Source organism: Camelus ferus, chromosome 1 (assembly GCF_009834535.1).
Source record: "Camelus ferus isolate YT-003-E chromosome 1, BCGSAC_Cfer_1.0, whole genome shotgun sequence".
NCBI classification, from domain to species: Eukaryota; Metazoa; Chordata; class Mammalia; order Artiodactyla; family Camelidae; genus Camelus; species Camelus ferus.
In genome coordinates this window covers 119,127,073-119,152,962 of record NC_045696.1, presented here as the reverse complement: position 1 = coordinate 119,152,962, position 25,890 = coordinate 119,127,073, and the positions used below count along the sequence as shown (strand labels likewise).

The window sequence follows — 25,890 nt, the reverse complement described above, 5'->3', positions numbered from 1 at the left end:
GAACACCCATTCCAGAAATGCCTCCCAGGGATACGGCAGCTGCAGACCAGCAGGTGAATTCCCGTAGTTCTGCCCTTCTTGACATCTCAGCATCCTTCCACCCCACCTCCGACTAAGTCCTCTGTGCTTCAGCACCTCTCAGATGCCTGTCAACAGAATGATCTTTTAAAATATATTTTAACAGTTACCAGGGGTGGAAGGAAGTGGGAAGGAATAAATTGGGAGTTCAAGATTTGCAGATACTATGATATATAAAACAGATTAAAAGCACGTTTATACTGTATAGCACAGGGAACTATATTCAGTATCTTGTAGTAACTTATGGTGGAAAAGGAATATGAAAATGAATACATGTATATTCTTGTATGAGTGAAGCATTATGCTGTACACCAGAAACTGACAAAACATCGTAAACTGACTATACTTCAGTAAAGAGATACATATACAAAAAAAATAAAATATATTTTACATGGCTTTTCTCATTATTCCTCTTGGGGTCATCAGTTTGCCTCAAACTACTAAATCTTACCCAGAAGCAGAAATCCCTCTTTATATTTTTTCAAAAAGCTTTCATTACAACATTTAATCTTCCTCTTTTAAACCTACAAGAAAAAAATCGGGCAATATTCATTACTCTGATCTTTGAAACCAGAGGTTGGCAAACTATAGTCCACAGGCCAAGTCCAGCCCACTGCTGAGTTTGGGACATTTTTATTGGAACAGTGCCACACCCATTCATTTACATATTGTGAGTGTCTGCTTTTGCAAGACAAGGGCAGAGTTCGATGGCTATGAAAGAGACCAGATTGCCCCCAAAATCCAAAATAGTTAATATTGTTCCCTCTACGCCAGCCCGTTTTATACGGATTCAGGAAACTGAGCCTCAGACTGTTCAGTGACTTACAATTTTAGAGATAAGAGAGCATCTAAGGTCCCCTGGTTTTTCAGTCCCAATGTCTTCCCATTCTTCTAATTGACCTCCTATCACCATGATTTATTGTAATCATTTTGGGGGGGGGGAGATAATTAGGTTTATTTATTTATATATTTATTCTTAATGGAGGTACCGGGAATTGAACCCAGGACCTCGTGCATGTTAAGCACGCGCTCTACCCCTGAGCTATACCCTCCCCTATTGTAATCATTTTTTAAGATGAACGCAGCGAAGAGAGAGGGGCGATTTTAAACCAAACAGCCCCACTCTGGGAAAAGAAGGTGTCCCAGCAAACACAATGAAGGGCCTTTCTATCTCTGGAAGATTCGGGGGATTTCAGTAGTCACCTTGGAAATCTGCTGAAACAAATAAGAGAAGGGAAGTAGCCAAGGATGCCACTGTGAGGTAAGAAAGTCTTAATATTTCACAGGGCTCTTTTTATTGTTGTCGTTCAGAAAAGAAACTTGTAAGGCAGAACAATGAAAAGAATCCTGTGGAGTGCGTTCAATTTTTATGCATTTGATTGCTGGGAGCTTTCATCAAGGCAGTCCCTGCGCTGGAGGGGGAAATGTCCCCAACAGAGGATGGCAACTCAGAAGGGGACGGACACACACACACATACACACACAAGTATGTGACTAAACAAAACAGAAAAAAAATCTGATACAGTTTCAAACTTAACAATGACTTAAGAGGAAGGCCATCTTCCTTTTTCCCTTCTCTGCTTCAAACAAGTATGATGGTAATTTGCTTCTTTTTCATAAAATTGTACAATCTAATGAGTGGTGCAATTTAGCACCCCATGTCAATTACAGACACTCAAAATTTCAGAATCATGAGATCACCAAAATTATCACACACACACACACACCCCTGTGAGGTCAGCTAGTTGTTTTTCTGTTGTTGTTGAAGTATAGTCAGTTTACAATGTTGTGTTAATTTCTAGTGTACAGCACAGTGATTCAGTTATACACATTTTTTTTTCATCACAGGCTATTACAAGGTACTGAATACAGTTCCCTGTGCTACACAGTATGACTTTGTTGTTTATCTGTTTCATACATAGTAGTTAGTATCTGCAAATCTCAAACCTCGAATTTACCCTTCCACCCTCCCCTTTACCCCTTGGTAACCACAAGTTTGTTTTCTATGTCTGTGAGTCTGTCTCTGGTTTGTAACTAAGTTCATTTGTCTCATTTTTTTAGATTCCACATATAAGTGATATCATATGATACTTGTCTTGCTCTGTCTGACTTACTTCACTTAGTATGATCATCTCCAGGTCCACCCATGTTGCTGCAAATGGCATTATTTCATTCTTTTTTATGGCTGAATAGTATTCCATTGTATAAATATACCACAACTTCTTTATCCAGATATCTGTCAATGGACACTTAGGTTGCTTCCATGTCTGGGCCATGGTAAACAGTACTCAGAGCAGCTAGTCTTTTTTATTGCACTATTATCTTATGCAGAAGGCCAAGCTGAGCATGTCTGCATCCAGCCAACTATGGGGCCACATTTTCCCAGGAAAAACGCATTTCTGGCTGAAGAGTGCAAAGTAAGATGCAACAGAGGAAAAAGACTTATGTATAAAAGTAATAGAATCGTGTCCTTATAAAGAAACATAAACTCCTCTAAGAGGTGAGGAATGAGGAAGAAAGGGCCCTCAGACCACCCAAAGTTGGTTCTCCCAGTGCTTGGATTTTTCCATAGACAGAAAGGCAATAGCAGAACGTAGCTCCCATTTCCATTGGTGAGCCATTGAAATGCCCACCAGTCCGTGTCACTCATGCTCTGAATTCTTCCATGGCTTCCCAGTGCCCAGTTCCAGAGTCCCAGCCCCTGAGCACAGCCTACACGGGAACCCTCAATCCTGTATCTCTCCTCAAACTCACTTTCCATCCTCCCTGTCCTGTCTGTCCTGCTCCTGAAAGGAAGACCCCTTCAAGATACATCATCTGGCCATCCCAACAGGCAAAGGAATAAAGCTCTGATCGAGAACCTCATTCCTACTCCAGAATTTGTCATGAAAAAAGTCACAGTATTTTACTCTATTTTAAAGATGCAGATAAACAACAAGGACCTACTGGATAACACAGAGAACTATATTCAGTATCTTGTAATGGCCTATAGTGAAAAAGAATATGGAAAGGAATATTGTATATATATACAAATGAATCACTATGCTATCACCAGGAATTAACACAACATTGTAAACTGACTATCCTTCAATTAAGAAAAAGATGTAATAGCTATAAAAATCTCTATAGTCATTTACTTATGACAGCAAAGATACTGCAAAAATTACTGAATTACACAAAAGAATACAGGCACCCCAATGTTCACAGCAGCACTATATACAATAGCCAAGACATGGAAACAGCCTAAATGTCCATCCACAGATGACTGGATAAAGAAGTTGTGATATATTTATACAATGGAATACTAGTCAGCCATAAAAAATAATAAAATAATGCCATTTGCAGCAACATGGATGGACCTGGAGATCGTCATTCTAAGTGAAGTAAGCCAGAAAGAGTAAGAAAAATACCATATGATATCACTCATATGTGGAATTAAAAAAAAAAGACAAACAAACTTATTTACAAAACAGAAACAGCCTCACAGACATAGAAAACAAACTACAGTTACCAGGAGGGGAAGAGGGTGGGAAGGGATAAACTGCGATTTTCAGATACTAACTACTAAATATAAAATAGTAAACAACAAGTTTACATTGTACAGCACAAGAAACTATATTCAATATCTTATAGTAACTTATGGTTAAAAAGAATATGAAAACGTTTTATTCCTTTGGATAATTATGTAAGTTTAAAAAGCTAAAGCTCTAACCTATTCTTAGAATCAATGATCAGTACACATATGTAAACTAAAAAAATGTGCAGTATACCGTATATATGTATTTATATGCAATATAACGTGTATGTGCAATCGAACTGTAATAATTCTACCTAATAAAACTGAGAAAGGAAAAAACATATCTTAAAAACGGAATATGAAAGCAAATATATATATGTTTCTAGATGACTAAAGCATTGTGCCATACACCAGAAGTTGACACAATACTGTAAACTGGCTATACTTCAATAAAAATATATTTTAAAAATTTACTGAATTGCAAAGCTTGAAGAGACCTCAGACAGCATCTACTCTCAATTTCCAATCAGTGGTTCAGGAAGCCCATGAAAGGACCCAGTGGACTCCTCCTCTCTGCCCACTGATAACCACTACCAAGAAGAAGGCAGTAGGCAGTTTCCAGGGGACCAGCCTCCCCTCCTTTCCTTCTGAGCCTGACCTCAAGCCCATTCTTAGCTTTCAAATGAAACACCCACCAACCACAGAAAGCAACCTTCTCTCCAGGGAGGGGGCTGAGAGCTGTTCACAGCAAACAGGGTGGGGAGTGGACCCTCGGTCTTCACCGTGCCTCGTGAGGGGTTCTGCCCTGGGGAAGGAGGCTGGGAAAGACAGGTGCATTCTCACTGACCCCAGTGAATCCTCAGCGCACCTTTCCCAGTCATGATCGTTGTCTTTTCTCTAGAAACAGAGCCCAGCAGACTCAGAGCATTCAGGAAGCACTTGCTCAGAACACACGCACACCAGCTGGGAGACTCCAGCCCCTGAGCGGTAACTGGCTGACTTGTATTTCGATGTCCCCCTTGGCGATGCCTCAGCACACTTTTCCTCTCTGGAAATTCTGTCAGCTTAATTTATGCGGCTCGTACCTCATTCCCTTTCAGGCAACACGCTTTTTATTTTTTCATTGGGAAACTTATCTTCAGGATTTTCCCAATCCTCACTGCTGTTCATTTTTGATGTCCTGGATTCTGTTGAGAGTTCTCACAGAGAAGCAGGGCTCCTTTAAGATGCTGTCTGTCTACACCCTGTGGCCACTGACTGTACCCCTACCCCAGGATCCAGACTCAGAGCCAGAGCACTGACAGAAGGAGGGGACACACTGTCCCCTCTCCCTGCCCCCATCGCGGTGTTTTCTCTTCCAAGCCACGGAAACCTTTTCAGATGTTTTCAGTGTCTTTACTATGTTTGGATCAGATGCTGAATGGCTAAGTCAGCCCCAGCAGAGTGGAGATGGGGTGGTGATGGGGTCTGGAGCCTGCTCCTCTGTCTTCCTTTCTGTTACCTCCCATCTACGTCTCTACTCACGTGGATTGGCTTAGCACTTGCCCAAGGGAAATTTCTTTTCCACTTCGATGCCATTAGTTGTGCATACAACCCAGCTGTTGGAGTTTAAACAAAACAAAACTTGACTCAGAAAAAAAGATAAGGCTAAAATAAAATCTCAGATTAAAAATGGGAAGGACACACGCTGAAGCCAACTCTGGCCTGAGCCAATTTTCACCAATCAGAAAAGAAGCCAGGTCCAGCCAGAAAAAGTGCTTTGAAAAGCTTCACGTATGCTACATCAACAACATAAAAATACAGGTGGCTCCCACTTTTTCACGTCTGTTTCCAGAAATGGTACATTGAAGCAAACTCTCTTAATATGCACAATCTTTTTAAATATGTTTTTAAATAAATGTCTTTATTTAAAAATATTTTTAAATAATCCCAAAGAAATAATGTGTTCTTATAAATCAAAGCTTATAATGCCGATTTACCACCAGAAATCTTTTTAAAAAGTAAAATTGAGCCACATGTTACAGCCTATTTTGTGCAGAAGGAGGGAACAGTATGCATAGTGGTCACCGCTGTGGGCTTAGAAGTCAGACAGCCCGGCTTCAAATTCCAACTCATGACAGAAAAGCTGTGTTTCCCTCTGCAAGTTACTTGGCCTCTCTGAACCTCAGTTTCCTACTGGAAAATGTTGATAGTAACAGCCCATGCCTCGCAGGAGTAGTGTGATAATTCACAGTCAGGTCTACAGAGCACCTCGGCACAGAGTCAAGTGCTGAAGACACAGGAGGTAAGAGAGGGGAGGTGACTGGACCAGACCCACTCAGCTGGCTGATGACAGGACTGGGAGTGGCACCTGGATCCGTTCTTCCATTTTCAACGACTCCCTCATAAAAGTTCTTCAAAGAAGCACAAATGCACAGTGAATTGGTTATTCCAAGTTCCTTAAGAATTAAAAAATTGGGGAGGGGTATAGCTTAAGTGGTAGAGCATCTGCTTAGAATGCACAAGGTCCTAGGTTCAATCCCCAGTACCTCCATCAAAAAAAAAAAAAAGTAAATAAATAAACCTAATTACTGCCCCCCCCAAAAAGAATTATAAAATGTACAAAACACATGAAAAGTACAACTCAGCCATGTCACAGATTTGACCCAAAAACTACGTCTAAAAAGTAGAATTAATTTTACTCTGAAACATTTTCTTTTCTTCCTTTGAATTTGAAAGGCTTTAAGATACGGTTTAGGGGGTAGGGTGGGGCTCAGTGGTAGAGTACGTGCTTAGCATGCACGAGGTCCTAGGTTCAATACCTAGTGCCTCCATTAAAAAAAACTAATTTAACTTAAAGAATAAAATAAAATAAAATATTGGGGGGTGAAGGTATAGCTCAGTGGCAGAGTGCATGCTTAGCACTCATGAGGTCCTGGGTTCAGTCCCCAGTACCTCCATTACATAAATAAACAAACAAACAAACCTAATTAACTGCCCCTCCCCCCCCCCAAAAGATGTGGTTTAGAAGGAAACCATCCTTTTAAAAAAGTGATCCTGGGAAATTTACACAAGTGCCTTTTTTCCCCAATCATCTCATCAGCGCGCACACAACACACAGACTCCGAATTTGCCTCACACGTGATCGCCGATCGCATCTTTATAGGAGTCCTCACTGCAGGTTTGGGTGTGGGGCGGACAAGCACCTCCTGCTTTTGGTTCTTGCTCTCACTGCTTTTCTTTTCTTTTCCTTCCCCGTTCCCTAACAGCTGACACAGCATTAAGAAGCTTAAGCTGTTAAAAAAAAAAAGCAACTGCTTAGGAGTTGAGGAGGGAAAATCACATTTTCTTTTTTCTTTTTTTAGTCTGAATGACGTGAGGAGTGTTATCATTGTTTATGAAACTTGGGATTTTGCCTTTAAAAAGGCAACACGTGTTGTGGGACAGGGAGCCACGGAGCAAGGGGACATCCTCCCCACAGAGCCCTCCACCTCACGGTGACAGAGAATTGAGACCCAGGAATTGATGAGACTCTGAAAATATGAAAGCAGCAGAAAACCTCAACGCAGGCAGGTACAAACCGGAGCCAGGAGCCCCCATCCCCTCCCCGTCTGGTGAGGAGAAGCAGTCAGAGCCTAAAAAGTTCTCAGAACAAGACCCCAAACAATGAGGCCGGAAAGAGGAGGGAGAACTCGGAACAGGAGCCCAAAGGGTTCCAGGACTTCTGACCGGGGGACGGCGGGAGGCAAGGGTGAGACACGGCTGGAATGTTCTGGAATTACCAGGACGCCGGCCCAACTAGGTGTGCAGCTCAGCAAGGCAGAGATAATGCTGTCGTGTCCAACAATAGGTGACGGTGACTTCCTATCTGAAACAGAGGCGGGCTTTGTCCCAACGCACGATGACCTTTCCAGGCCCATCATCTGCTTTCCTAATCACACAGGAGGGAACGTCTGAAGCCCAAGTAATTAACACGGTGTCACATGGTCAAAAGCTGAGGAACGTGGCCAATGTAGGGCCACAGTGAGACCAGGAGCCGCCAAGAAACCTGGCGCCATCGGCAGGACGGGCCCTGGGCGAGCTCTTTCTCCACCAATAGCCACGGCGTCCTTATCTGCACATGGTCACACTGGGTGGGGTGACCTCTGAATGTTCCTGGGAAATCACCGTTGACCATGGACGTCCTCGCCAGTAACACCCACATCACCCATGTGCAGCACACGCACAAGCACATGCACCGTAATTTCTCTGCAGTCACCCTGTCTGTCCCTTCAGCAGAGTCACCTCAACACTGCTGGCTGGAGTAAAAGACCTCAGCTCCCAAAACTGGGCAAGACCAACCAACAAACAACTGGGCCAGACGCCGTGACACAGGTCACCAGGCTTGCTGCAGGCACGAGATTTCCCCAAATTGATCACCTTCTCACACACATATTGAGAAGCCCAGTAAGACTCACGTTCCTAATTGTCAAAGGACTGAACAAGATAGAGCCCCCGAAGGCACTCTGTATTCCCGCAAGCGCTCTACTGACAGAAAGCATCACTAGTGTCTCCCGTCCAGAGGCTCCCGCCCCCAAGGGGAGCTCCTCCTCAGGGTCTCCCCACTTTTCTCCATCCTGCCCTGTCCTCAGGCGGCATCAAGCCCTACGCCTCCGGGCTGCCCTCAACCTTGCGAACACTGACCTCCCCCGGCCGACCCAAGTCTCTGGTCACACAATGGGGAGAACTGCGGTCTGCCGTCAACCCAGAGGTGGATGGGACCCTGGACAGGGATCAATTAGGAAAAAATAACCTCACTTTCAGATAAGGAAAGGAAAGGCCAAGAAATCATTTACATCACTTCCATCTTGGGTAGTAACTTCCGTCCAGGTTCTCCTGGACACTGCCCCTAATTGGCTCTTTGGTGTGATCAAACTGGCTGTTTTCTGAGCCTGATCTACCCAAGGCCTTACCTGATGACTTTACTCAATTCTAAGAGCCTCGGGAAATATATCACCATTTTACACATAAGGAGTGGAGACCCTGAGGGGCTAAGGAACTGTGTTGAGGTCACAGAGCCAGTGAGGGCGATCTCCCAGCAGGTCTGCAGCCTCATGCCCAGATCTGTGTCTCCCCAAAGCCTACGCTTTTAATCACTCCACCAGCGCTATTCCCTGACGTGCAGGGTGATGGACTGATACATACAGCCTCTGGTTAATTAGCTAATGCTGCTACTGGCCTCCCTTTCTCCAAGATAAACAAGGCTGATCCTGGGGCCATGAGAAGCCAGCCAGCCCTGCAGTGATGGGTGATGCTGGGAACTGTGGACTGGACATCTATGGGCGTCTGGTGGCCACTTTAAAGCACTCAAGGAGAGATGAGGGAAAAAAAAAAAAAAGGCTTCCATCCAATGCAGTTTTTAAACCACTGATTCACCACGCAATGCAGTGTTATCAAAAGAGCTCAGCCACCACTGTGCTTGCAAAATTCTATATATTGCTAAAAAAAAACCCCAAAAGTGAAAAACCAACCAACCATTTTATTGGTCTAACATTCCCTGCGGAGCCAGGTGGGAGACATCCTGACAAGGTGGAGGCCATGCTTGCAGGAAGAGGAATAGAAATGGAATCAATTCTATTTCTTCCTCTCCCAAAACATACAGTTCTGAAGATCAAGGAGGTAGACAGAGGAATGACCCCTCTCCTCTGAAACCTAATATAGAATTTTTGCTTCCTGGTCTCACCACTTTGGATCTGCTGGTTTGGAGGGATTGATTCCCAAGGGAGGAAAGTGTCCGCCAGATAATGCAGCAATGGCTTCACCGAGCAGGAAGGTGAGACTGCCCCTTGGCCACTCTGGACTATGAACGCCACAGAAATCAGAGGCTGGGATGGTGGTTACTGTACTGACTAGGTGAGTGGTCCCCATTTCCAAAGGGAAACTGGATGTTGCCATAAAATGACATCGCCAGGGAAGTCTCTGGAGATTCTCTTGGTACTTTCACATCCCAGAGGAAATAATGGAAAAATTAAAGTAATTGGGGGAAATCGGGGGCTGGGGAGGGGAGAGCCGCTAAGGATTTAGTGCCCTAGATCATCCCACCAGGCAGTGAACCCCAGCCAGGTGAGGAGTCAGCCGAGGGCCAAAGCCAAGTCCCAACAGTCATGGTATCCATATCTGAGCAATGCCAACTCCCAGCTGAACAGTCTGCAGGCTGCACTAGGGAAATAGTTCCCATCACCCAGAAAAGGACACCGTGCCATTTGGGACTCTGTGTCTCCTCTTTTCGATCAAAGAGCAAGATCACTCATATGAAGAGCAGCTGCATCTTGTTGGGTAGAAAAAAAAGTTGTTTCGTCATCATGTCAAGTTAAGAATGTGCAGAAGTGATACCAGGCAGGACCCTGTGGGGTCCTCCTAAGGTACAACTCTTTTGGTGTTCCCTGTTACTTGTCTGCAGGAAACAGACTTCATTCAGCCTCCTTGACCTTCCCTGAGTCCCAAAGGGCAGATTCAAACAGTTGCTAATCAGGGAAGGGAGGGGATGCAGAAACAAGGGAGGAACATTCAAGAAACAACAGTGCAAGGGGGAGGGTATAGCTCAAGGGGGAGGGTATAGCTCAAGTGGTAGAGTGCCTGCTTAGCATGCATGAGGTCCTGGGTTCAATCCCCAGTATCTCCATCAAAAAACTAACTAAATAAATAAAACTAATTACCTCCCCCTGTAGAAAAAAAATTTTTTTTAAAAGAAACAATAGTGCAGCCTTGGGGCAGGGTCCTGGTTACCAAGGCTGTTGCCCCCAGGATCGTACCCATATCTCTCCCTCAAATAGACACCAGTTACTCTTATCTGAATCTCAGGAGGCGAAGAGAAGAAACAAGAACTGGTTAGAACCAACAGAGCCCAAGATGGCGGGGATCTGCCTTCCAGTGGACCTTGCGCCTCATTACACGCTCGCTGTGATGCTTCAGCTGCTAAACGACACACCCACCAGCACATGACAGTTGACGACTGCCATGACAACAACTGGAAAAGCCCGCACAAGGACAGAAAAGAAAGGCGATTGGCTCCAGCACCTCGGAAGGAGGACACGATGGCAGAAGCCACCCATAAACATCCCCATGGCCGGAGCCGCAGCTGGAGCTGTCTCCAGTGGCCGTGCTGGCTGATGGCTCCCCGCTCCAGCACTTTCTTTCCTTTCCCTCTTCTGAGCAACAAAGCAGCTGTTCACTTTGCCCCTCTGCCTCTGCTGCACGAATTCTTTCACAGCTGGTGGCAAGGACCCACACTTCCGTGGGCTTCCAAATGTAGGGGGTCCCTCTACCCGCTAATGGTTCCAACCTGGCATCTCTTACTGCTCCCCGAGGCAGCCCCGTGGCGCTCAGTGCTAGATGCCCAGGACAGAGCAGTTAATGAGGAAGAATCAGCCGCTATCCTCAAGGTGCTCATAACCCAGCAAGGGAGAAGACCCTGAGCAAACAAGGCGCTATGATCACTGCCATGAAGACGAACAGGCTCCTCTGAGGGCATGCCACAGAGGTCTGGGAATGATGGCAATGCGCGCAGTCTGGGACTTCTGGCTCCTGGCACAGATCCAGAGAAGGATCAGCTCAAACTGTGTTCCCTGTCTGGAGTCAACACACCTTGAAGGAGGTCTGCGGTGCACATTCAAGAGTTTAAAAATTATCCTGGAATTGTCACATCCGTCATTCCCTCCTTCACTCACTCCTTTAGTAAGAGCCCTCAGCACTGAGGCTCCGAGGATTAGCAGCGCACAAAACAAAGCCATGCTCTTGGGGCGCCCACATTATGGTTGGGGGACCCCAGAAATAACAACAAACAAGGGTATGATGTCAGATGATGACAAGTTCCTCAAAGGAAAGAAATAGGTGATGGAGGCTGCAAGTGAATGGGGCCAGGGGAGGGGCTGTTCTAGGCAGGATGGTGAGAGAAGACCCCTCCGAAAAGGCAGCATTTAGCGGAGACTTGGAAGAGGGGAAGGAAGGAGCCCAAAGAAGACGTGGGAGCCAGCCCTCCAGGCAGGGGCTCCACCATGCCAACCGCGGTCCACGGGCAACACCTCTGTGGATGGATGTGGTCCATCCCGGGGGAAGCCGGCCTCTCCTCTCCAGCGAGCCCACGTGTCAGACCTTGTTCTGTGGCTGAGTTCACGTCCCCACTCCGGCGTGTGGTTATTTTTCCTTCCTTTCAATTTACATTTCGCAAGCTGGAGAGAAATGAATTACATCCCCCTGGGTTTCTCTGTTCCGTACAATTAAGAAAAGCTATTTCTTAGTCACCAGGCAGATGACGACACAAGATTTCCCATTTTCTCTCTGCAGGGAGGCTGTCATCACTCAATATTAATTGATCCTCCTTTTCATCCATAGAGCAGGGCTTGAAATAGAAAATTTTTGGTTAGAAAAATGGCAACTATCACATTATAAGGGTAAATTATTCATGGCATCCCCATTAAAACCCACTCCTATTCCCACTGCATCAGCTGCTTCAAGCCTTACAGTGTTTCTTTCACAGGGAAAAAAATGAGTCAAGGACTCTGTTCCTTCCTGATATCAGGTAAATCGCCGGCACCAATCCCGTTTCAGTTGCCAGAGGTGCCCACCATTTCATCACAAGCAGGAGAACAGAGAAAGGGTGGGACAGATCTTGGGTTCCCTGCAGGAGAGCGTGCCAATCGAATGCAATTTTATCTTCCTGCTGGAGAGCAGATCAAGTGAAAAGAGCAAGAAGACACAAAAAACTCTCAACAATTGAAGAGAGCTAAGTCTCATTTATATGTATATATTTTTTTCTTTCCCTAAACAAAAATTTGACGCTTATTTTTACAGTAGTGATGAAGGAAGAAAAAGAGGAAGGGGGAAAAAAAGGAGGAAAAAAAAAATCTAGTTGTATCTACAAATTAACAGCTCATAGTGAATTGGAGATCTTTGGGAAGAGCTGAACCTCATTACTATTGACGAGCAGTCATGGTCACTGGGGTGACCAGATGCTGGCATCAGGGAAGGCCGATTCTCCAGCTTAACGGAGGGCTTTGGAGGCCCATGGCTTCCAGCTCCTCCTCGGGCACTGACTTGTCTCAGTGCGAGGGCCCTGTGGAAGGGTAACCACAGGGCATTTGCATTTCACCCCTAGGCTTCAATGTCACAAATCTTGACTTTCACAGATGGGAGCCAGGCTTAGCGATTCATATCTAGGCTGATGAATAACTGGGTGAAGCAGAAGGCTTTTCTTAAACATATAATTCAGTCTTGAGAAGAGATGCACTCTGCTCAATAAGACCTACAGCACAAAATTAGAGATGCTATGGGCATGTCTCAAGGCATCAAAGAGAGGATGGAAAAATGAACAGTGCTCATTTGCTTCCAGACAAGCAGATCACTTACTGTAGCAACCATTCCTGTTGAAGGCTTCTCTTCAAGGAAACCCGTCCCCCAGGTGCTGTGTTATTTAGCTGCCCCATTCCCTGGAAAACTGCTCTCAGCCCAATGGTCTGGGAATTTAAAAGGCTTGAGAGAGTGACAAAAGCTACTACTACGGCCCCTTCTTTCTACTCACTGTGGCAAAAACTGTGGGTTGTGTCAATTAAAACCCATGCACCCTCTTCAAGCTAGTCTTCTTCAAAAATAGAGGCTAGAAGCCAAAATACTACATCTTCCATTTGCAGATGAGGAAACTGACTGAACAGAGAGGTTAAGTGACTTTCCCAAAGTCACACAGCCAATCAATGGCAGAACCAGCATCTGAGCCTGGCTCAAGAGTCTGTCCTCTCCCCCACTCACAACACTGCCCCTCCCAGAGGAGTAAGAATTTAACATAAACTGCCGGTATCAGTTATTTAATGACATCTAGTAAATTATCCCTAAACATGGTGGCTTAAAACAAACATTTATTACCTCACTTTAAAAAAATCAAAATTTAAACCTACCGGTTAGAATTTTGTAGTGTATTTTTAAATGCTTTTTCTCTTTTATGGTTTACAGACTTTTTAAAAAACCAACTAGGCTTTTCCATTATATCAAAATATCTCATTACATGTATAATTCAATTGTGACCTGAATTGTATCTTATGGGAATGTTCAAGTTCTGTGCATATTTTATAATTATTCAACCTGGTGATTTCTTTAAAAAAAAAAAGTCAGAAATCCAAATGCAGCTTAGATGGGTGCCTCTGGCTCAAGGCCTCTCATGGAAGGGATCCCATCAGGAAGGGATCTCCAGGTCCACTGGGGGAGGACCTACATCCAAGTTCACGTATGCAGGTGTTGGCAGGGCTCAACGTCTTAGGGACTGCTTGGCAAGGTCCAGTTCCTCACTGGCTGTTAGCAGGAGGCCTCTGGTGGTTCCCTGCCACATGGGTCTCTCCAGTGGACAGCTTACAGCAGAGCAGCTGGCTTTTCTCAGAGCAAGTGAGCAAAGTAATGAGAATCCAAGATGGAAGCCACCGTCTTCTTGTAACCCAATCCTGTAAGTGACATCCATCACTTTCATGGCATCCTACTCACTAGAAGCAACTTACTAGGTGCTTCCACACCCAAGGGAAGGGGTTTCCCCAAGGGCAAGAACCCCAGGAGGTAGGGAGTGCTGGGGGCCACCCTGGAGGGGACCTACCATGCTGCTCAACATCACATGACAAATAAGCAGAAAAGTTGAGTTTAAAGTTGCTTTTACCTCCATTAACTTGGCTCCCAACTCTAAGCTCTGTCCAGGACTGCAAGATTCTGCCCAGTTCAGAGACCAAAACCTTGGCTGGTTCACTTCTCTGGGGCACTGGCCCCTATCACCTGCGTTAAGCAGCTCTGACGTCTCACTTACAGCAAAGAAACTAAAGGATATTAGGAGAAAAGTTTTCTTGGCTTTTAGTTATCTGGGTCCAATCCATTTACACAAAGTCTATGGTAACAGACCACCGGGTAGAAAGAAGAATAGGTTTTTGTTTTAACTTACAGTCTCCAGATTGGCAAAAACAGTGCTTTGACAAGGGGCAGCTGGGCCACCAGTTTGGAGGATAAAGCAAGGTGACCCAGAGGATGCTCCGTGCCCGTCTCCCCGCTCCTGGTCGTGTTTCTGCATCACCTCAGTCAGCCCAGGTTGTTGGCAGAGCAGCAGTCACCTTCCTTTCACCAGGTCCATCTCACTTGAGCAGAACATACCATTTCTGACTAAGAAAGCCACGGTGGACTGAGAGTCTGGGGACACGTGCCCAAGGTGTCCTGGATGGATCGATTAAGTCCCCCGGGGTCAGCCCGTGGACATCAGATGCCCAGACGAGTCCCTCAGCCCCGAGAAGCTGGTCTGATTGAGGCACTAGCCCAGGGGTTTTCCAAGCTGCAGGTTGGTGGGCCCAGGGATCAGCCTTGCTGGAGGATTTCCAGGGCCCTCCTGCCCCAACCAAACAGTAGACAAATCACCAGCCACGCACAGGCCACCAGGTCAAAGATAAATCACACTAAGTTGAAGGAGATGCTTTTCCAAGATAACACACCATCTGTTAAGGCTATGGTCACCCTGGACTGGTTTCCAGATACTGGAAAACAGACACTGGGCTCAGACATTACTAATGGAGAAATGGATGGGGGTGATTCAGACAGTGGTTCCTACGTTGAGAGACCTCGCCACCTCGTTCACCTCTGGAGGCCCAGCCTGGAGCCTGAGAAAGAACAGGTAATCAATACACAGCCAATGAACCAATTGTGTCAGATGAGACTGCCTTCTCCACTAAGGAAAGTCTACCCCACTAGTGCGCCAGCTCCCTTGGGAACACATTACCAATCCTGCATCAAAGGCAACATACCTTCCATATGGCGCCATGCTGTGTCCATGCTTACCAAGCAACTCTGAATTCCCACCTGGGATACCCAACTGGCAAAATCCTCTTCCTCTTTTCAGAGGGCCCAGTAAGGCCGTCAAATGAACGCACCCTCCTCATAATGAATCCTATACATGCACCTGAAAAGCATGCTCGTGCAACGAGATGGAAAAAACTCTCAGCTGCTGATGACTCCAGTGAGGACCAACTGCTTACCTAACTTCTATTTTTCAGGAGGTGGGACCTGTAAACAAAGAACAGCTTAACGCATGTCTGAAACACGAGACTGAGGAAATGACTTTCTAAACTCAATGGCAGTGACAAGCCACTTGAAGGCGGAATCACCTACCTTCTCACACTACTTGAAAATATTTCATAGAGAAAATGCGACAGGCCCCCTTTCTTCCAAAGTATCAGGAAAATCTGGTCAAAACATTGGAGAAAGCCACTTGATAAAAATTCTTTGGAGCGCAATCGCTAATAACAATCATTAGTAGGGTGCCTCGAACATTAACTGGTTTTCTGTTCTGTTTTTACCCAAATTAGATAAAAATTATTACCACCACCACAGTGCTGCTTTTTATGAATCCCTACAGAAAAATAATTTGGCTTTGCTTTGACAGATAACAGTCATCACCAAGGAATTTCATTTCACTGAAGGCAGCCTTAAGTTGCTGAAAATTTACTGCTTAAACACACACATACACACACCCCGAGTCCATTTTCACACAAGAATGAGTTGTTTCTTGGTCTGGATTTGGAGTAGCTGGGAAAAGAGCAGAAAGAGTTTTTACATCAAGGAAGGAATGCAAAGAATGCCCTCCTTTCTAATCTAATCTTATTACCTCCATTAGTGAACATTTAACAATAACATTAATACGAAGAGCAGTCTTGGTTGCGCTCTCAAAAGCAAAAACGATACAGAAGATGTATTTCGTAGCTTTGCTCAGAAAAGCTTAAAGCCATGTCACACGTATTATCTCATTTATCTTTCAAAATCCCCACAGATTCTGTAAAAGTGTATTTATCTGCAGTCAGACAGGGTTTATGAGAACCCACGTCCCTACCGCTCTTTGTACCTTCTGCTTAAAGACAGGGTCTGTTTGGGGTCCACCCCCAACCCAAACCTCAACTCATAACTCATGCAACTGACTTCCTTTTTTGAGTCTTAAACACAAAACAAGCGGAAAAAAAAAAATGCAACCCACTCTTAGCAGTTAAAGAAACAAAAACCGAAAATGAAACATGAGTAGGAAATTAAATAAATTCACAGTGCTCGACCAGGGTTGCCCCAACTGAAATTAAATAAATATACACATACACACACCCCCTACCTGTGAAAACTCTGCTACACAATTTATTAATGAACAGCGAGAGGAAACAGAAGCCAAACATGGGGCAGAAGAGACTGTTCAATCTAATTGTCTGGAAATTACACTGGAAGGAACAGATGGTTTCACAGAAGTCAGTGCAACCTAGAGGAGCAAGGAGCGATTTTCTAGGAAAGAAAACTGCTTCCCCACCCCTCTGCAAATCCTATTTTCAGCAAAGGAAGAGTCTATATTCAGCACGGGCTGAACTCTGAGCCTGGCACGCTGACAGGATGGAGACCACGTGGCGGCCACCCCCACGTGCCCAGGTTCAGACCTGGCCTCCAGATCTGAGCTAGAGATCAAACAGCCTGACTTTAAAATCAGCAACAAATACAATGCAACACTCTACTCCAGTGGGTTATTCACCAGCATTCGTGATCTTGGCAAATAAGAAAAGGGGTGATTCTTGGCAGGTTACAGGCACAATGATCTTAATGTGGTTTCCGAACTCCAATGTAGGAACCAGTTTTTATATCATAACCCCCATACACTCTAGGTCCCCAAGAGTAGAAAGATCAACATTCAGACATGACACATCAGAGCCTATCAAGCCTCAAAGCTGTACCTGAGAGATGTGTGGTACCAGCAGCATCGCTTAAACCAAAGATTTGAAGATGGCAAGTCTGAGTTCTGATTCTAACCCTATCACATATTTGCTGTGTGACCGTGGGCAGGTTGGGTGACCTCTCTGAGACTCATGTCCACATCTGGAAAATCAGGATCCCCTGAAGATTAATTTACCCTAAGCACGATGCATGGCTCATTAGCAGTCATCACCATTGTTACCACTACTGATAATAATCATAATAATGTCGTCATCATCATCCAAGTCTGCTGCTCTCCTTACACCTTGTCACCTGCAAGGGTCCTCAGCAAGCCAAGAGGACACAGAAGCAGACGGCCCTTCTGCCACGAGGCTAGGGCTGCAGCAGGAGGACCCTCCCTCAGGGATGAGCTGAGTGTTGAGGATGGGAACAGTCACCCCCCACCGCAGCCAGGGGCCCTCCTGCCTTACGCGGTCCCATCAAGGGCTGCCCTGGGCCCACCTCTCCATCTGCCTCCCCTCCTTCCTGGCGTCTGACATTTTGCTTCCAGGCTTGTTTGTTTGTTTTCCCTGAGAAAAATATGCCATCAACATCAGTGACTTGATGTTCAATTCCGCTGAAAAGCGGCCCACGTTACAGATGAATTTGTTACTTCTAAACTGCAGGTATCATCTTTAGAGAGAGGTAATAAATACCTCGTTATGGATGGCAAAACAAACACTTCAGGGCACTCCAGGCTCCACTAAAGGAACCCCGTGGCGAAACCCACTTTAAACCAAGACTCCTCCTGTAACGCAAATAACCGCCCATCCCCCAAGTCCTTCCCCTCCTTTCCAGAAGCTTCCTACGCTGGGCCTCCCTGAAAGCAGGACTCATGCCTGCGTGCAGGCACCTGCAGCCGAGCGGGTGTCACTCCTAGCCAGCCCCCTCATCCATCACAGACTCAAGTTCAGTCCATCACCACTCAGTCTAGGTTGTTGACTCCAGGTTATTTCCACCGGGCCTGGTCAGAGTGGCCAGGGCAAGGCAAAGGAGCAGAAAAGGGGCGCAGGGAACAGAGGTGGTGGAGACCTCACCGAGGCCAAGGTTTCCAGAAAGGGGCCAAGGAGGAGGCTGGATCACATGACCACCGGGGCCCAGCCACAGCCCCCAGATCTGCTTCTACTGTGGAGTGTTTCCAGCTCGCTGTGAAGAGCCGTGCAAACAAAAACAAAGGTCTATCTAGATGCTGTGGTGGGGGACTGGACCCCTAAAATGCCCAGTGTGTGGCGGCCACAGCCAGATTACTGACTGTCCCCCAGCCGGGCTACCCCTCCCCCTCCCCCCGGACAATGGGAAGGGCATTCTCTCTAGTCAAGGCCCTTCTTCCAAGACCCTGGACCACGGGCAACACACCCGTTAGGAGCACAGAAGTCTTCCTTCAACCCACATCTCACCCCTCTTCCTTCTGCTGCGCCCGGGGTCCTCCCTGCAAATTTTTTGGAGCAAAGTTTGAGAATCATTGTGTCAACTGGTAGTATTTTAGTTTTAGGAATACGGCCTGTCCTTCCAAATATATTGCAATATATTCCTCAAGGAAATAAAATATGAGTTGCTCATAAAATAGAGTCATGTATGCAAATATTTACTGAATTTCTTTTATACTTAAAAAAATCACACCACTATCATTTCTCTCTGCCATCTCCACTCAGGAAAAAAAAGAAATCTGCAGTCCCATCTGGTCTCTGAAGGTTCTCAGTGTGGTCCCCAGGCCGGCAGTGTCAGCATCACCCGGGAACTTGTTACAAACGCATCTCCAAGCCTTGCCCCGGACTCAACGCATCAGGAATTCTGAGGTCCAGGATTCTGGGTTGTAAAGAGCTTTTCAGGTGATTCTGACTCACCATCAAGCTGGAGAACCACTCTTTTAGGAAATGATGAGTTCTGAAGGCCCGCAGTCTTTCTCCAGAGGCTAACATCATTTTCGATGCTCCCTTAGAACTTGCTTACCCCCTCCCTGGACGACCAGTGAAGTCAGGCAGGCAGGCTAACAGTGCGGGGATTTAAAACAAGCCACTGGGCACCCAAGCTCTTAGCCCCAAAACACTCTCACCTGTTAGCTTTTACACCTTCATGTAAATTGTGATTCATCTTCTTAGATTAGTCTTTTTCCTGGTTTTGTAAAGAGATTAGACAGACAACTGAAAGAGACAACGAGTGTCAGCTGCTTCTGCCGTTGTGTTTTGGGATAAGGTTCCCCAGGCCGGCAGCGAAATAAAAACCGGACCCTTAACTGATTCATTGCACAATACACGTTTTGCATAATGAATGTCACCCTGGGTTATTATCACGACCACCCAAAACTGAAATCCAGACCTAAAGGCTAGCATGCCGGCAGCCAAAATCCAAGTATGAGCCTGGTCAGCAAAATGTCACAGAAAAAAATCCCAGAGGTCAGCTCTTCAAGACCTCTTAGACAGGAAAACTACTAAGATGGGAATTTAAAAAATGTGGCAATGGGAGCTGATGCTAGAAACTGTAATATGTGTCGTGGGAATGTTTTATAAGCCAGAGTTTAAGAGGAGAAACAGAGATGAGCTTGAAGGAGACGGGCAACGGGGCACGAGGTCCTTCTCAATGTTTTCACAGTGCAGCGATTCGCTTTGGGTTAAACCCAGCGCAGCGTGCAGGAGACTGAAAAACCAAAGAGCCCAGAGTGAAGGCTCCCCAGTTCAGTAAGCGGATGGAGCTTGCTACCAACAGCCAGCAGCTTGGTGGCCTAGGGCAAGTTACTTATAAAACTCCAAACTCAAGATCTCGATGCACACTTTTATTCCATGGAGGTTAACTCCCCCTGCCTCGCAAGACTGTTGCTAGTTTGTTGAAAACTGATAAATGCGAGAAATTGACTCTAGTTTCCTGTAACCCATGATGGAAAAGAATCTGGAAAAAAAATATATATATATGTATGTATGTATTTGGAGAACTGAATCACTGCTGTATACCTGAAACTCACATTGTAAATCAACTACACTTCAGTTAAAAAAAAAAAAACTTTTAAAATGAATTAAAAAAACTGATTAAATGCAACACTAAGTGATGAATGAAGAGCAACTGTAGTGATGACATGTGAAAAACAAAGCTACCACCTCTCACGCGTGGTGTTGGAAATGCAAAACGGTAGAACTACTTTGGAAAACAGTTGGGCAGTTTCTTACAAAAGGGAACACACACTTATCAATTCCACTCTGACATATTTACCCGATAGAAATGAAAACACGTGTCCACATGAGACATGTTCACGAATGTTCTCAGCAGCATTTTTACTAACCAGCCCCAAACTGGAAACAGCCCAAGCCGGTCCACAGGAGAACGATTAAACCAATCGCGGCACAGCCAAACAATGGAGTATTACTCAGAAACACAAAGGCGAGCTCCTGACGGAGACCAGGGCGGGGGCAAATCCCGACAGCATCATGCTGAGTGTAAGAAGTCCCCGAAGAATGCCTCCTGTCTGGTTCCACTCCTAGGTTGCTCTAAAGGAAGCAAAACTAACCTACAGTGACAGCAGATGAGCGGTTGTCGGGGGCAGACATGAGGGAATCTTCTGGGGTGATGCAAAAGGTCCACATCTTGAGCATGGTGCAATCACACACGTGTTTACCTGCACCAAAACTCATCAAGCCATTCACTTCACATGGGTGTATTTTATTGAATGTAAGTTATACCTCAATAAAGTTATTCTTTTCCACACCCTCCAATAAAGTTATCTTTTATACTGAGACACCATCAGGAGGCCTGGCAGGTTGGCACTAAGCTCTCCTTCAGGTGCAGGAGAAAAATCCTCTGTGAATGGGGTTCAAACACTGATTCTGTTCCCACTTATGACTTACTACCTGTCAAGGTAACTTTCTCATCTGAAAAAAAAGAGAAAAATACCTTCCGTCTGGCTCTCAGGGCTACTTGGATGACCAAGTGAGAGCATTATCCGAAAATGCATTAAAGCGGGATCAGAGCAACCCCGTGCCCAGCAAACCCTCCTCCCCCACTCCCCGCCCCGTCACCTGCCAGTGAGCCACTGGGCCCACCATCTAATCTCTTGGCCCCGCCCAGTTCTCTTGTCCCTCCTGTCACTCCTTCCGCTGAGGCCATCTTCACCCTTTGCCTGATGACTGCAATGGCTTCCAAATGGTTTCCTTTCTCTTCAGTTTCATCTCTTCCATCTTTTTTTTTTTTAATGGAGGTACTGGGGATTGAACCCAGGACTTCGTGCATGCTAAGCACACGTTCCACCACTGAGCTATACCCTCCCCTCTTCTACTCTTTTTCATTGTAAACCCAGAGCGGGCTTTCCAGAACACAAATCTGATCATGTCACCTACCCTCACCCCGCCTTAAAAGCCTTCAGGGCTCTCGAGAGAGCCCAGACTCCTTAACCTAAGACATAAGACCTTTAGTCATCTGACCCTCATTCACTTCCCCCAAAGACCACAGTCCAACCAACCTGAACCACCTCCAGCTTCCCACATACGTAATGTGGTCTCCGTGTTCTGGTCCCTCCCACACATTGTCCCCTCTGCCTGAAAAGATCCCCTCCCCCGCCTTCATTCTCCCACCTGGCTAACTCCAAATCCACCTGCAGATCTCAAATCTTCCTTGACGCACACACACTTCCAACAAGACTATGGGCCACCACATCCCCTCTGTCACCAGCACGCTAGCATCAAGAACTACAATCACTTGGTTCTTCACCTGTAAAAGCTGTTGAAGCAATGTGGACTCGTGGGCTAGACCAGTGCCGTGGGCCACACTGTGTCCCTTCAAAATTCGCATGTGGAGGCCCCAACCCCCAACGTGACTGCATTTGGAGTAAGGAAGTAACTACTCTGAGGTTAATGTCCTTATGGAAGAGACAGGGCAGGGGTCACTTTCTGTCTCAGACACATGGAGACACGGCAGGAAGGCGGCCGTCTGCAAGCCAGGAAGAGCCCTCTCAGCACAAACCCATCATGTTGGCCCCCTGAGCTCGGACTTCCCGCCTCCAGATCTGCAAGACAATAAATACCTGCGGTTTACACCGCCCAGTCTGGAGCACTGGAGCATTCTGTGACGGCAGGCGAGCGGACTAGGACAACATGACAATGGGAGACCCCGTCTGGTTCGCCGGTGTGTCCTCAGCACACCACCTCTGGCTCTGGTCGACATTCAGTAAGTATTTGTGGAATCGATGAACGGTCATCCTAGGGTTCCCAGTGAAGCCCAGGGCAAACTTTCATAATAGAAATTCTACATCTACCTGCACGAGAGATGCAGAGTCACACCTGGAACCGAGTTTCCTCCCTCAAAAGCCAACTAGAACAGCATCTCCTTTGACTCTGGGTTCTCCGCCTGCGCTGTCCAATAGGGTAGCCTCTGGCCCCACGTGAGGTGTGGCCAGCGTGACAGAGGAACCGCATTTTTCATTTCACTCAGTTGTAATCAATGACTGTATTTAAGTGGCTCCTGTACTGGACGGTGGAGGACCAGACAGGTCAAGCAAAGATCATGCCTCGGGCACTAACTTCATCAGACAGGTCGCTGACTGTGCCCACTGTCCCCAAACCAAACACACAAAAAGCACAGTGGATTCTCACGGACCTGACGCCAGTAGCTTCCTTTTTTTTTTTTTAACTGAAATACAGTCGATCTACAATGTTGTGTTAATTTCTGGTGTACAGCATAGTGATTCAGTTATACATATGTATATATTCCTTTCCAGATTCTTTTTCATTATAGGTTATTTACAAGATATTGAATAGAATTCCCTGTGCTATCCAGTAGGACCCTGTTGTTTCTCTCTGCTGTATATAGTAGTGTGTATCTGCCTGAACTCCTAATTTATCCCACCCCCTCTTTCCCCCGCTGGTAACCGTAAGTTTGTTTTCTGTGTCAACACAGGTAGACCTCCAGCCGTGTGAGAGCGCCCGGCACAGAGAAGCTGGCAAAACGCACGCATCAAAGGGATAATGAGGCACCATTCTGCAGAAATTGTGATGTTTTATGGGCCCCCGTTTGTGATGAAACCCATCAAAGGATAGGTTCACCCCTCGGTGACCAGAATTAGTTGAAAATTTAAGGCCCAATCAGATCACCCAGAACTGAGATTTGGGGCAGCTTCCTTGCTTCACTGTGACTTTCTGGCTGCTTTTAGCACCCCCCAGCCCCACCAGCGAGGCTGCGTCCTCCAGTATCAGCCACAGCAGCACCGTGCTCTAGAAGCAGGGGACAAATAAAACCTGGACTTTTGTAAAAGTGCAGGTGGTCCCCTTCCTGCCTAAGCCAGCAGGTGGACGTGGGCTGACACCCTCGCCCCAGCTCGTCATTTGTTCAAGTCAGATGAGCACCGTCTCTACAACAATAAGCACGTTGCACGCTTCTTAAAAATCCCCAACGGCCCACACTGCACAGGGAGGAGGGGTCTGGGGCCCCTCTACGTGACAACACAAGCTTTCTAGCCAGTATGCTCTGCCTGGTGTTAACGCCTGTTTGTCTGGCACCTGGTGGTTTATGAGGCACAAGAGCTTGGATGCCCAAGAGACTTAGGTTCCAATTCTTCCCAGCCACTTCCAAGCACTGCATCTTTAGAAAAGTTACTTAACCTCTCAGAGGGTCCGTTTCCTCTCCTGCAAGAAAGGAATGAGTGTATCCCCACCTCACTGGGATGCTAGGACGTAAGAAACCACATGAAGACGAATGCTCACAGCAACTTAAATTGTCACAGCTCCAAACTGGAAATGACCCAGATGTCTGTCAACAGGTGAATGGAAAAACACACTGATAAATCCGTACACGAGACGACTGCTCAGAGGCACAACAGGAATGAACCACTGACATACCCAACAGCATGAACAACGAAATCGCAAAGTCAGTCAGTTGAGCGGGAAAAGCCAGACCCAAAAGACTCCATACCACAGGATTCCATCTATAGAAAACTCCAGCAAATAAAATCAGCGGCAGAAAGCAGATCGCTGGTTGTCTAGGGACAGAGAGTTGGGGAAAAGGAGAGACCCCAAAGGAGCAGCAGGACACTTTGGGGTGACGGGAACGTACTGCATCTCGATGAGGTGGTTCCATGGGTTTGAACACTTTACATGGGAGCGGTGTAGGCTGCTTATTAAATCATACTTCGGGAAAGTGAAAAGTTAAAAAAGAAATGAGATCAGGGAGCTAACGCCCTCCAACAGGACCTGGCACACAGCAGGCTCTCAACAAATGTCGGCTCCATTCTGGAGCAGCAACGAAAGAGAGCATCAGAACTCCTGGGAAGGGACTTGCGAGGCGGGCAGGGCCAGGGTCAGCAGGTGTAACAGGGTCTCTGAAGGTGGACTGGAACCCTGCCACTGAGGAGCCGCCGTTCCCAGCCAGAAAGCGCGGACAAGAAAGACGGACAGAAAGATGTGCAGGGCGTGGCTCTGCCCCCAAGGAAACACTCTTTTGAGTTTCACATACGACGGAATTAAAGTGTCACAAGGATGGTACTGACCAAGCGCAGGCGTGCAGAAAAGAGCCATTCCGGTGGGACGCATGTCCAGAAGGAGCAATTTCAGGTGGGTGGGATTTTGGCAACAGAGAGGGTGGGGCAGGCCCTGGGCAGGAGGAGGGGTCTGACCGCACTGGAAGGGAGGGTCCCGGTGGGGACAGCTAGCAAGGCCAAGGGCCCAGGCACCCTCACTCCGCGCACAAGTGAGGGGGTCCACAGAGCCTGAGCCCCAGCTGGCATCTCCCCATCCTTTATCCAGGAAACCAGCCAAAGGGTTCGGTGTGATCAGATTTGTGCTGTACCCCACCCAGCATATCCCACCTAGAGGGCGACGTGGTAATTAGTTCAAACAGTCGTATCTTTCAACTCAGTCATTCCCAGGGAAATAATCAGAAATGCGCACCAAGATGTATGTACCACACTGCATATCACAGCATGATTTTTAACAGCCCAAAGCCCGCAACAACTCCCATGTCCAATGAAAGGGGACCCTAAATAAATTACAGCACCCTGAGTGATCAAAGCGTATGTAGGCATTAAATCATGTTTTGGGAAACATCTGGAACGACAGGGTGTGTGCCTCACTATAGGATGTTAAGTTGCAAAAAAGTGGGATATAAAAATGTATGTCAAGGACTCATTCAGCAAGTATTTAGTGATTATCTACTGTGTGTCAGGCACTGTTTCCAGCACCGAGGACACAGCAGAGGATAAAAGAGACAATCCTGTACTCATCAGAAGGGAGTCTACCTTCTAATGAAGGAAGGCAGACAATAAACAAGGAAATGAGTAACAATAAGCAAAGTAAATAGCACGTTGACAGCAGGAAGTGCTACAGAGAAAATCCAGAGGGGAAAGGGCTGGGGAGTGGGGGGAAGCTAGAAATGTTCAACAGGCAGGAGGTCAGGAGGTTTCAGAGAGAAGGGGGATAAGGATTTGAACCAAGGGTCTATCTGGGAGGACTTCCAGGCAGAGGGGACAGCCAGTGCAAAGGCCCTGAGGGGGTGCGGGAAACAGGCAGAATACACAGGACAAACAGCAGGAGGATGAGGCAGAGGGAGGCTGGTGCCCTTCGGGGTGGGGGAACCCCAGC

At 46.5% G+C, this 25,890-nt stretch overlaps 1 protein-coding gene and 1 non-coding gene across 3 annotated transcripts in view; both read right to left on the bottom strand.

Moving 5' to 3' along the window:
- Positions 1-25,890, bottom strand: part of RFTN1 (raftlin, lipid raft linker 1) — a 177,807-nt gene that overhangs the window by 132,566 nt on the left and 19,351 nt on the right. The window lies entirely within an intron of this gene.
- On the bottom strand, positions 1,059-1,130 carry TRNAV-AAC. Its single transcript has one exon. It is a non-coding gene; the product is annotated as a tRNA-Val (tRNA).